Source organism: Lipophrys pholis (genome assembly GCF_963383615.2).
Source record: "Lipophrys pholis genome assembly, chromosome: 13".
Classification (NCBI taxonomy): Eukaryota; Metazoa; Chordata; class Actinopteri; order Blenniiformes; family Blenniidae; genus Lipophrys; species Lipophrys pholis.
Window position 1 is genome coordinate 18,236,313 of NC_137632.1, and position 14,085 is coordinate 18,250,397.

Consider the following 14,085-nt stretch of genomic DNA (forward strand, 5'->3'; position numbering starts at 1 on the left):
GAAACTGATCCCCTCTACATTGTTGTGCTGTCATCTGAGTATATCGGTCTCTATTTATGTTGAAATGGTTGACGAGTGGCTGTAATAATATTTCCATCTTAAAGAAACTGGAAGTTGCTGTAATTTTAGCTCACAGAAGTACAACGCTTCAAATTAGGGGTATCGACGTGCAAAACTGGCCAGCAAAATCTTTTCTGACAAGTGTAACTTTTTCTTTAAATTGTAGTTGTTCACAGGGAGTCTCACTGCTCTCATGCGATTAGCAGATATCATTTCACTTGTCTGCCCCACTTTAGATATAAAGAAACTGTGTAGATGTAGTATATTATGATACACAGCAACTGTGTGTAGCATGCAGTATATTATTGTACACAGCAACTCTGTGTCGCATTTAGTATATTATTATATACAGCAACTGTGTGTAGCAAGTAGTATATTATTATACACAGCAACTGTGTGTAGCATGTAGTATATTATTATACACAGCAACTCTGTGTAGCATGTAGTATATTATTATACACAGCAACTCTGTGTAGCATGTAGTATATTATTATACACAGCAACTGTGTGTAGTATATTATTGTACACAGCAACTCTGTGTAGTATATTATTATACACAGCAACTGTGTGTAGCATGTGGTATATAATGATACACAGCAGCATCTGAGAGCTGAAAGGTCACCTATTTACTGTAAATTCATATGTAAGTGTGGACTAATGTCCATAGCTCTTAGATGGAATCCTTTACAATGGGAAACTTGAAGAGCTCATTGTCTCCGTGTAGATCTACTCAGATTAGCAGCCCACGGATTTCAGTATGACACAACAGGGCTGCCAACGCTCACAGGCACTGAGCATAATGACTACAAACTCATTCCACACTTGCATATTCTCAAACTAAGCTGCATTTTTATAACTCAATGTGGAACTTTCACATAAAAAACTAAACAAAAACAAATGCTGCACACCTGGAACAATTCTGTCATTAGCTGTCAATAATATATGACCTTAGTGGGAGGTTTTATTTTGAATTACATGGTCACTCTGTATCTATTGTCTGCAACTTAATTGAAACATGCAGATGTGCCGACAAATGCAAATACATGCTTTGGGACACTAAACTAATGCAAGAAGTAGGACAAACGAAATTGATGTTGAAGCTGACAAAGGGAACAAATTAGTAAAGACGAGACTGTGGACATGAGGATGGAGTCAAACCTGAAATTTGTTGCGGAGCTAAACCCAGCTAATTATGGGCAAAAGACCCGTTACAGCCAGGACCAGTGCAGAGCCCACCACGGGGCACAGAGACAACTGACCATATTCCCATTCACACTTATGGAAAATTTAGAGTGAACAATTTACCCTGTTTTTCAACTCAAGGGGGAAACTGGATTACTCCGAGAAAACATACGCACGCACAGAAATGCCCTCAACCAGACTCAAACTGGGGATTTTCTCACTGAGAGCACTAACAACGACACAACTGTCAGCTCAGAGATACTCTCTCTATTGAGATCAAATATTCAACTGTATGAAGAGAAAAAGAAAAACAATATAGTTCTGTGTCATGGGGACTTCAGTAAATGAATGATCGGTTGGACCACAGAGGGAATTGAAAACAGCACCACCAGCTAGACAAGGCTGCCCTACACTGCATCGCTACCTGCTTTTATTACAATAATAGGAGAAACAAAGGCATGCTGGGTTTAGTATCGAGTTACAATGTTCAGATGGTTATCCTCTGTTGGGTTTATGATTGCATTAGCTGGGCAGGTGCCTGTAAGCATTCATTTTCAAATGTGTAAATTCACTGAGGAGACTATAAAGTATTCCAAAACATGACCATGTTCAAGGTGACTGTAATTGTGTTTATTAGGGACAATATGCCTGGTGGTGTTCATGTGCATGGCTTCATACATCACATTACTTTGTGGGGTGCTGCAATTTTGTTTTGTCTTTGGTGCATATGAAGGTATGGATCCTATATACAGTGTTATTAATGAACCACCTGAACCTTTGAAGTATTTATGATGCATGGCGGGCAGGATGTTTAATTTCCTCAGTGAAATATCATGATGGATTTTTTGGGGAGGGCAAAAAATGTCCATATTTTCATGCTTGCTTGTCTTTGAAAAATAGTTTCTGTTCACATATTCCTCAAAATGTGACCGGAAAGCACACATTTTTAATGTGAGCGGAAAAAACATCCGCTAACCACGAACGAGGTAAAAAAACAAACAAAAAAAAAACGAAGAAGTTTGTGTGTCTGCTCAGTGACTGAGCAGCACCCGATATGTGCAGCCCGCGTCTCAACACAAGATGCCCACAAGAGACTGACACAGAGAGCTCACAGATGTCAAAGCTGAGCTCCCAGAGAAACACACAAATTGGATCTATAATTACAGGAGACATTTGAATTTCATCATAACTCCCACAAGTGTTTGCTGCCAATGCTGGGATATCAAGTCTTATCTGCACTTTCCATATAATACAAAGGACTTTTCATGACTGTTTGGCAGCCCATATGCCAGTCAGACGGGTATTTTATTAATTCTATTAATGCCCCGAAGCCTCCACTCCATCCAGTCTGGTCCTAGAGACGCTTCCCTCCTGTCCACCTCCAGTATTATTTTGCAGTGTGTGTGTAATGGTTTATGTATTTCTTTAGAACAGAGATATTAAATCTATTTTGTAATAAAATGAAATTATAGCAACATGAGCTATGAATACAACTATTCTTTGTTTTAGCATGAAACAGTTTGGGTTTTCAAGATGGTGCTTTATACAGCAAAATGTCCAAATAAACAACGTTCTGTCTACGACCTAAGTTGGCATTCACGTCAACATCACAATAAATGATCCTACTTTGCTAACAATCAGGTAACTATTGCTTTCACTATAGGTCAAGGTTTCGACCACTATTGTGTTAAAACGCTATATGATTTCACTGAAGGAACAAAGTTAAATGTCTGCTTCAAAAGTTGTACACTTTGCAAGGTGGTCCTACGGGCTGGGCTCCTTCTTTAGCAGCATTTTTATTCTTTGTACGTTTTAAATTTGCTGTCATTTATTATGTTAAGCTTTTAAATATTGTCTCTGTGGTGTAGTATTTCATAAATGCACTTTTGTCAAAGCCCCTTTCAAAAACATCAGAAGGTTTTTGATCCAAACACAAGAGATAAGTAATTAAAATCATTTCATGATCACAATAGTCAGTCGCAGGAACACTCTAATCTTTTAAGACCATGCTGCATTGGCAAAGTAGTAATTTCCACAAATTGCCCAGTTTAGTTTGCTGTAATTGGGATGTGTGGAACATTTCACCAATTAGCTAAATATTTTTCTTTTCAGATTATCACCCCCTGTTGTGATGGCAAGAGGTTCACTTCAGTATTTTCCTACTTTCCTTTGTATGGACTAAATCACATGTCCCATGCTTTTTGATTAGTTTCTTTTGACTGCAGGTCACCGGGGTTATGAAACAAGGGTTTGTAATTATTATCACTCACATTTTTAATTCCTTCAATCGCCTCTCTGTTGCAAATGCCACATACCGAGAAACTACCTAGATCTGAGAATAAAGACCATTTTAATTAACAACATAGCCATTTTGTCACATTTTGTTCAACAAATAATTACTTTTAGTGGATAATTAATCTCCTTTCACCTACAAGCAATGAGTCCCATGTGCAAAGAAATGTGTGTGTTTTTGTTTGTGTACACCATGTGCTCTTTTATTTGTTTCTAGCCTTCTGTTGTCTGGGATTTACTGTTGTTCTCTTATGTTTGTGTTTTTGAACACATTTTGCTTTTCCACTTTGACAATTCCACCAGAAATAAAGAAGAATTTAATTAACTTTCAGGTACAGGAATAGAATATTCAATATGTCATTAACATTTTACATGGCTCTAATGATTAGGGTATTGATGGCTACATGAATATTATTGCTATAATAATAACAGATTGCTCCAATTCTAAATCTCATATATTCCGGTTGTCTAATTTCTAGTTGAAGACTTCTATAGACTAAGATTTTAGCAGTCTTATAAGTTCATGACCTGACAAAATTAATGTGGATTTCATAAACTTGAGGTGACGTCCATACAAATATGTTAATGCTGGCTGTATCATTCATTGAAAAACAAGAAAAATGAGGTCACAATGGCAAGTAAAGACCAGCCTGTGTGGTCCAAACTAAAATCATGAAACTCAAACTGCTGCAGGAGTTGATCTTTGGAAAGAAACGTGTCAGAAAACATTGTGCAATGTAGCTGGTTGTTTATTGTGGTTAGGGAGTAAAAGTGAGACACACAATGTTCGGCATAATGTGCAAAATGTTACAGTTGATCCGTTTATATGTTTTGTTGTTTTGTTTTCTTGTGTGCAGTTTTTTTGGACACTATGAAAGAATCCCTAACACCTCTGAATATTCATAGTAATCCAGAAATACAATGCAGCATCACACCATTGTTGAATACAATTAAATGTGTGTTTATGAACAATTTTATGTGGTAATATGCGAAAACAAACATGAGTGAACATATCTAGAATGCAGCATGTTACTATATACAGACGACATACACTCATATTGCAAATCCACTGAAGTTATTTATTTATTTTGAACTATTTTTCCTGTATTTAGTTATTCTTGAACTGTCTTGAATCATTGAGCTGGCATGCCAACACTATGATGATGCGACCTCAGGAAGAATTCATGGTGGGACTAATCCTTCATTACTATATTTTTTTATTCCTCTACTGCTGCTGTAAGCATCCTGAGAAATAACCAATCTGACACTAAAGCCATTCACATGCATCAAGGTGGAGCCTTGTGCTTCTTCTTAGTGGCCTGATATTCCCACAAAGCTCATGAATTGTTTTATTCACCATATGTATCACTAGTTTCTACCCTGATTTGCTGAGCTCTCTGCTTCACTACACAAACAGGGCGTTTGATGCTTTCTTGGTCATTGCATGTCATGGCTTGATGTCTTGGCTCACTTCAGCTGTGTGTTTCTGGACTTGGCACATGTCGCTGAGCCATGAGGCTGCTGATGCTTCTCCTGGCGGTGGTGCCAGTTCAGAGGAAAGACTCAGATACAGTTTGTTATAGACATTATGTTGTAGAGGATTTCTCACTGTTTCTCTACAGATCTGCTGCTGGGTGGTGTCATATCTTCTGGTCGGGCCGCCAAGCTAAGCTGTAATGGCACTGCTATCCGCACACAGTCTTTTGGTTCCTTCTTTGGCAATATGGCAAAGTGTTTCATGTTACTGGTTCCAGCTGCAGAAAATTCAGCCCGCTTGGCCAGCTCTTAGTTTTTATATATTGCTATTTTTCTGAAACATTGATATGGTTCTTGTGGGTCGTGTGATTTCTCTCGGATTAGCTTTGCTTGATATGATGCTGCTTCACATTGATTCTAATAATCGTACTCTGGCACTAAATCTTTTGACATTTTTCTTTGCTTAATTGGCTCTATTTAAAGTTTTGGTCATCACATTCAGATTTATCCTGCACACTTTGCAGCACTGCTGTTGAACATAATTAAGTTTTCGCACTTAAGCTATGTGACAGTTTCAACTGTTAGATTTAGAAACTGCACTTAAATAGAGCTCTTTTGAAACTTTTCTTGAGCAGCCAATGACACTCCATAAACTCAGAGCCATCCTTTGACACATGTTGATACATACAATATGGTAAATGAATCACTAATGCACGTTAGTTTATGGGCCAGAGGCCAATTTTTGACAAAGTGGTACCATCTGGGTGAGCAAAGGTTATCATATATTTTCACATGTTACACATATTACCCAGTATTACACATTTCCTGAAAGCCCATAGCCTTGCCTTCAAGATTACGTTACTTTTAGAGCTATAAAATATATGTGGTGGTATCTAGAGCATGTTAAATGAAGTCATATCCTTAATTTTGCACGTTTTCTGACATTGACCTTGATCTCAGAGCATGACCTTCACCTTCAGCCTTTGGATAAATAAATGAATTCCCCATATGAAATAACCTATAAATAGGCATTCCAAATGTATATCACTTTTTTATGCTAAGCTATGCCATATTTGTTTTTCACAATTTCTGATCTTTGCCGAGCTGTAATTTGTAAAAGCTACCAAGTTGAAAAGGTTATCATGCATTTTCAGACACCTGAGACTGTTAGCTTTTAAAAAATATATGATAGCCTTTGCCCACCCAGATGGTACCATATTGGCCTCTGGTCCATGGACTACCTCAGATTATGTAAGTCAGGGAGGTAATTGGTAGTATTATTTTTGGAAATGACTGGTCAGCTTCTCATCTACACCTTCAACTTGTAACAGTATCTGAAGATACTACGAAACTGTGAGTCCAACTATGTATCTCTGATGTTTGTCTTTTATTCAGGTCAATGAAATGATTAGCACCTCTTCAGTTCACGTCATCTTAAAGTTGTTCTACGAGAATCCACACGGGAAAAATGGAAATATTTAGGACCCAGTCTTAGATGTTGATGTACATCTTTAATACGTTTTCAATTCCTTTCTGAAAGAAATCCCTCATTACACTCATTCAATTTCAAGAAATTAAATTTCGCCAAACATCCCCGGGTTTGTTGACATTTTTCTTTCAGAACTTGTTTTTACTACATCCCTGTAGAGAACCTAACGTAAGAAATAACTTAGAAATACATGAATGGATACAACATGGTTCATACATATCTAAACTTGTAATGTATCATGTTTAAAATGCTACAATTCTATTTTTCATACAAGTGAAATACCTGGATGTACTCAAGCTGTACAAAGTGAGAAATAAACACATTTTGAAGCTAAGGAGATGAAATAACAGTCAAATATTCCACCTATCAGGTTTTGTTTTAATTTTAAAATGTGTTCAGTTAAAAGTTGCTTGCAGAGTTAGATTTGTGGTCCAGGTTATTATATAATAGTTTTGGCTGCACAGCAAAGGTTGTAGATTTAGAAACAAACAATTTTGTATTAATGGAAAACTCTTCTTTTCATGTCTTTGTATGGGCATCATATGTTTCTTTACATCTTCTTTAAAGTTATTTCTTAAACCCCTGTTTGTGTGACACAGATGCATAGTAGTTAACTTATTTCTTGTTATATAAACATAGATTATATATGTTTCTGCTTCTCGAAGCAAATGTTATCAAGTGTTCTGTAATGGTCAACCATATACAGGGTTGAACATACAAAAATGTCAACTCACTTGGCTATATATTCCTTAATTCTCTGTTAAATCTTCAGAATGAAGTAAGAGACGGTTTGTGTATTGAATGTGTTGCGGGTAATAACAGTGAGCTATTTCAATTACGACAATGCCGCTGTTGTCTGAGTGGCGTAACAAGAGCAAAACTTATGGGCGGTTGTTGCTCTTATTTCATGTCTCCCACAGAAACCCCTCCATCTTCAATACTGCTTTATCAGTAGCAGTGCACTGGAGCCGATCCCAGCTAACTTTGGCCGAGGGCAGTGTACAACCTGGACAGGTCGCCAGTCCATCACAGGGCAAACACACAGAGACAGCCAACCACACACACACGTAGGATCTGGTTACACGACGTTTTCATATGAAAATTGAAAACTCTGTGGGTGTCCCTTTACATGACGATGCCTGAAGCCACCGAAATGCTTGAAAACGGCTCCCAAGTTGGAACTATTGAACAATGCTCTGTCTCCGGGGAAATGGGAAAAAGTAAAATATTTCTCAAACGCTGCTTGTCCACGTAGTAAATAGTTCTTCTACACACGCACAAGTAGATAAACAATAACAATGGCGGCCTCCAGCCTGACATGACTCCCAGTCCATATTCTCCTGGGACTTGGAAGTTTTATAGTTGAGAGTCACCGGGAATAGAAATACAACTTTGTTGTCTATCTGTACAAACATGTGTGTCCTCTCCAGTGGCAGACGCTGATAAATCTTTTCGATGGAGCTTTTCATTCTTATTCAATTTCAGCCCATGTTAACTTCATTTAAATACATTGTATTTATAAACCACATTACAACAATCTTGTCTTTTTTTTAGAATGTAAGCAAATACAAGCAGAAGCTCCATTAGTTCCTTTTAGAAAATGAATGTGTTCCGGAGCTGGGTTACTTGAAATGAGTTAGTCTGAATTTAAGGAAAATTAACGGGCGACTTAAACAGCGCCCCAAGTCTCGGCCATCAAACGACGCTGATTGGTTCAATTTTATGTCAGTCACTTACATTGTTGATCAGTAATTGGTAAAACCGCTATCAAACCCTGCCTCCTCTGGCCGAGATCTGGAGGGCCCAAGCTGCTCAAACACAGCCTACTAGAAAGAGAAGTCAAGAAATCCTCTCTTTTATTCAAGATTATCTATAGAAAATAAAACGTATACAATTCAAGGGTTTGTTGGCATAAATATATTTCTACATTATTACAGTTTATTAATTGATCTTCTAATTTTATTTTCTGCTTCTTGCTCCCTGGGGGGGCGGCATCCTGGTGCCCTCTATTGGCCAGCCGCCATTACTAATCGCCATTGCTAATGTCTATAAAGTATTTTTCTCTGCGTGCATGTGTGTAGAATTTCAGCAGCGCCAACTTGTGTCCTGGCATACTAACTACATTGTTTTCAGCTTTTCTGCCGTTTCTGCAAACACAAAACTTTTCTGAAACTAAAATAATCCTGATACCTTGTTGTGTAAACAGGGCCTCACATTCACACTTAAGAGCAATTGTTTACCTTGAGGAAACTGATGCAAACATGGGGAGAACATGCAAACTCCACACAGAAAGATTTTAACCAATATGAACTTTCTCTTGACAAAATGGATGTCAGAAGATCTGCTCCACAGTCCTCAGTTATTTTACTTCCCCGTATCAACCCAGATTATCACTGATTTTGTGACTCTTGAGAAGCTCCCAACTCAGAAAACATGTTACTATGACAACCAGCAGCATTGAGTCACTGTGTCAGTCGCCTTCGCATAACTGCAGATTAAAAACATCTTTTATACAAGGAGTTTGATATTTATTGCTTTTGTCGTCTGTCTTGACATATAAAAGATGTAAAACAGTTAGTGTCAATCCCGGCATTTTTCTAATGCGGTGAAAAGAGCAATAAACGAGCAATGATGCGATAAATCTCCTAGCACCCTTGGCCGGTACTCAAAGCACACAAGGGCACCGTGGCATCCAGTTCGACAAGCACTGTCATGAAGTATGTCGGGGGGGAAACGGGGGCGGGGGGGCGCGAGCAATCAGCCATTATGTGCAACACTTTTCACCCACTGTGCAGATCCATAATTGTATTTGACAGTTTTTTGTAACCCAGACTGGGCCTTCTACTATGAAGTAGACCTCTCCTATGTGTTGTTTTACGGATCTGCTCTCACAGCTATGCCCAAAGGATGACAATGACTGGACCACAAGTTCAATCATGAAGAATGTGGTGCTAACTCTTGTCAGCATTCAAGAGATTGGTGAATTATGTTTTATAAAAGTAGCACACCACTATCGTACTTGTACTGTTTGATAGTGAGCTTGTTTCTATTTTTGCTGTACATGAACAACAACAGTTGTGGAGATATAGAGTTGCTGTCTGTACGTTTGTGGTTTATCACAGCTGTTTTGTTGTTTCTTCTTGTTGCTTTTGTTGTTCAAAATACAGATTATTGTGCATCACCATGCAACTGATGTAACTCCAGCTAAACTAATCAGAGACTCCATCTTCAGACCGACGCCTACAGTGCTTAATAATAAAACAGTTACTTTCCCATGTGGCATGTAACTTTTTATTTGGTGTAAATTGTAAATAAATGTTCCCACATTTATTTTTAAGAAGAACCTATCCCTAATCAGTAAGTCACTTTCAGTAACAATATTTGTATTTGTTTCCTCTCTACTTGAATGGCAAGATGTACTTTGTACCATTGTTTGACAAACTGACAGGGGCAGCATACTACTTTTCTCTTAACCCGCCCCCACTCCACACATATGTGTTTTGTTAAAGAATTTGTATTTGTTTTGAGAGAAATGTGGTGTTTTCTACAGAAATAAGGGTTTAATGAGGTTATTCATCCTCCTGATACCTTCAGTATCTCTCGAGAATTCAATCAGTCCTTGTGTGTTTTGCACTCAATCCTTCTATAAATACTAAACAAGAGCTGATGAAGCTGATAGAGTGACTGAATCCCAAATATTGGTACAAATGTCAAGTTTCTTGTTTTTTTCTTGGCTGCACTGAGGTGATAAACTCTCCTTTCCTCGACAATAGAACAAAAGACTTACAAAGCTAGATACTGATGGAGCCACTAAAGGCCAACAAGGTGTAATTAACACAGAGCTGTGCTCAGGCGTGTGTTATTCTCTCCCTGCAGGCTCAGTCCAAAAAGCGAGGGGGTGTCTTCCTGCATTTCAAGCCATGCATGTTGTTAAAGTCTGGCTGAAGCACTTCCAGATAGAGGGGCTACATTTTGCAGCCTCTTTAAAGCCTCCAGCCACCCAGATGGTCTACAATATTTCATTCAGATACAAAGGTTAATCATAGCGTCTGCCTGCTAATTAACTAAATCAATTGTGTTAAGTGTCCTGGTGAGATTTTAATCCATCCCCATCATTTCATAGGTGCATCTTTTTTTTTTGTTTTTAATGACAAAGTAGTTACATATTTGCTGTGAGCATCACAGAATTTAGCTCCAATTAAATGCGAGACTCGCGTGAGATGACTGTTAAAGCAGAACATGAGTTCTCTTTTTTCACACATTCATAAGTGGAAAATTATCCCAACTAACAAAATTGATGCTCTTACATTTTTAGACGCCGAGTTTAAATCCAAAATGCTACATGGACAAATGTTTCTCACATGAACTGTGTCACAGTCGCTACGGCATCTCAATGATTTGTGCTTATCGCCCTCGGCATTATGCCATGAGTTTACTGACGAGATTTTGCGCAACAAATCATTTCAAAACTATCGGCATAATATGCCCAGTGGTATTTTGTCCTTAAATGTTTCACTGCACAGCTCTCTAGGCACTTGATGCTATATTTATGTTTCCCTAATAGATGTTTAAATATGGAAAGAGGAAGAGTTCATGGTAAAGCGAAACACCATTGGTGGGAGTGTTTTTGAGCTGCCTGCCACATAAATCTAACCATCTCAGTATCATCCTCAGTGTTTCAGCTGCTCAAAACACATCAGATCGTGAGACTCGTGTGGTTCCTTTCCTTCATGTTGCTGGGAATGCAGAATATAACGATGGGCAAACAGTTGAATGCAGCAGGAGTGTCAACTACAAAGCAGACTCAGTGATAAAAAATGAATCACACAGGTAAAGGGTTCTGACTTGGGTTGGCCTATATACAGAAGTGCTTATACAATAATTAATGTCTAACTATAAATATGAACACAATTCAACATAGCTGCCCTCAATATTTCATGAAGTGAAATTAGTATGCACTGCAAGGATCCTTATAAATCTTGGCTCTGTTCAATATCTCTACATCCGTGTTCTTAACGCCTAATTCTGCACATGTGTGTTACAGGCAGGGTGCAATTTACTGGTGTGGATGGAGACTATCAACCCCAACCTCTGGTCAACACATCCACCCTTCTACTGAATATTTGTGTGAAAGTCAGGCTATGAACTCTGAGATCACACATTGGTGTAATTGATGTAATCTGAAATATTTTTTGCTTATAAAAGACTCGGTTGTTTGACTCCACAGGCAATGCTGTATTATAAGCAGCAATACATTGGAAGAGGAAGTGATGTTATTGATAAAGCTACAGCTGGCATACCTGCCACACAATATTAATTCTTTAAGCTTTATTCATACAGGCAGTTTCCTTGAGTCAAATAGTCTTATTTACAAACATTTAGTTACAGCCAGTCCGAGATACAGTACAATATACAGTAAAATACATACATTAGAAAAGGGTAAAATAGTGCTAAAACACTTCAATAAATTCAACAGGAACAAATCAGAGAAGCGTTCTCAAAACTTTTCAGAAAGACCTTAAATCCCCCAGTGGGATCAAGGTGGACAGCATTCACTTGTAAATGAAAGTCGTGTCTCAATACAATTTTCATTTACAATATTCTATTTATACAGGTATTTCCCTGTAAAGATAAAGATTAATAAATAAAGCTACAATAAGCTTGTTTTATGCTTATGCTTAACATTTATTGAACAGATTCATATTGCATTTTGTTCAACAAAAAAAAAATTATTCTCATAAATTCAATATCGTTGTATTTTTAATATTAATTTGTTATAAGTAGTTTTTCTTTGTCCAAGATTTTCTTTGTGACCTTGCCTACTATTGACAAAAGTTCAGTTTTAAGCATTTGCAATAATCACACATGCAGCCTTCAAACTAAATTGTGCATTTAGCGCTATTTTCTAGTTGTGTGAATCAACAAACATTCTGTGTCACAGAAGTTGTGTGCAATCACTCACATGTTGTTTCTGCTGCAAATTGAATGAAGTCTTGGTTTGCTATAGGAAAAGACAGTGAAGCAACCTTGTTCCATCATAGTTGGTCACCTGTACTCTCCAACAGATTACGGCGAGCTTTAATGCTTCATTGGCGGCGTATATTGTGTCCCATCCACAGACTGCAGCCTTTCATGTGGCTTTACTTGTGGTTTCGCTAAAGGTTTTTCCTTCAGGGTGGAAATTGTTCATGTACTGTGGTCAGGTGAACTGTGAAAAAGAGGCCCTTGCTCTGGGAGGAGCTCAATCAGCCCTTTTTTTTTTTCTGAAGGTAGGCGATGGAAAATACTATTTGACCACATGTATTATTATGTAGCAAGGTTAAGTGCTCGCCAAATGTCTTTGCTAATGCATCGCTGTCTTGTTGAGTCTGCTCCTGGTAATAAATTACAAAATGAACGAGAAAAGAAGATTATGTCAAAGCTTGATGGCCGTTCATTTCGTATAATTATGGAAGGCACGCCATTGCCCTGCGGTAGAGCCGATGCAGCGGTGGGTCCAAGGAGGGTGTTAGTCATGTCGTAAATCTTGGAAAGGCTTTAGTTTGCTGATGTCCTTGATAATAAAAGACCTAATTGGAAGACACTTATGAGGGAAATAGTGACATGGTGAGGCTGAAAAGCAAACTAATGGTCAATGAACAACAATTGAAATCATTTAAAACCGTTATGGTTTTATACTGTATTAATTGGTGCTGCTGTGCAGCGCTCATTAACGGTGACTTTACATTGGTAGTTCTGCTGTATTTACTGTAAAACAAAAATGTTAATTCAGATTTACTGAATATATCAGTTTGATCGGCCTTCGCTCAGAACAGCAAACATAGTATTGATATTTGTGAACATCACATATGTTACAAATGACCGATGAAATCACATGAAAGGGAAAAGCGTGATTTATAGAGTACAGACATTGTTTTGTTTTGGATATTTGCACAGGGCTTATCAGAAGTCTTATCAGAACACTGCAAGAACAGATATATTTGTTCTCCCCCTCCGATGAGAGAGAAGAAAGATGTCATTCATCTGAGCAAAACGTATTTGTCATCTGGTGACCGACAACTACTGTGTGATTAGTCAGAGGTTTGATGTGGGTGTGGTTAATGCAGAAAAGTAAACAGCCGTGTCCACACATTATCTCTTCGCTGGACCTCTATCCATTACTTTTTTTTTTGGCAAAGTATGAAATGTCCTGATGAGATCTAACTTTGTTCTTTTAAACTGTCTCTGTTGAAGTATATGTGTCCACTTTTCCACTGACACAGTATACAGTGTAGTCAGGCTCATAGGCTGCCAGTCACAGACAAGCAGACTTCAACCTACTGCACACCGACTGTTCAGGATGGATGTCGGAATCTGCAGAACTGCCCTGTTAGTTTATTATAGTCTTAAAATTCAACTCAAATATGAGGACTTGGATTAATCTTGTAAAGGACCACAGTGATGAAGAGCTGAAGGTTTTTTCCGTGTGTGTGTGTGCGTGTGCGTGCACTGACTTTTTGTTTGGTCTCATTCGTGTTCTTCTTATGACAATTTCATCTGATCTTCTTTTATTTAAATCACTTGGTTCATATTTTCATTTCCAACAT

The 14,085-nt window shown here is 38.0% G+C and overlaps 1 protein-coding gene across 1 annotated transcript in view; it reads left to right on the plus strand.

Annotated features, from left to right (window-relative positions):
* Positions 1 to 14,085, plus strand: part of thsd7ba (thrombospondin, type I, domain containing 7Ba) — a gene marked incomplete at both ends in the record, with an annotated part of 150,573 nt that overhangs the window by 108,890 nt on the left and 27,598 nt on the right. The gene's annotated exons all lie outside the window — the stretch shown is intronic.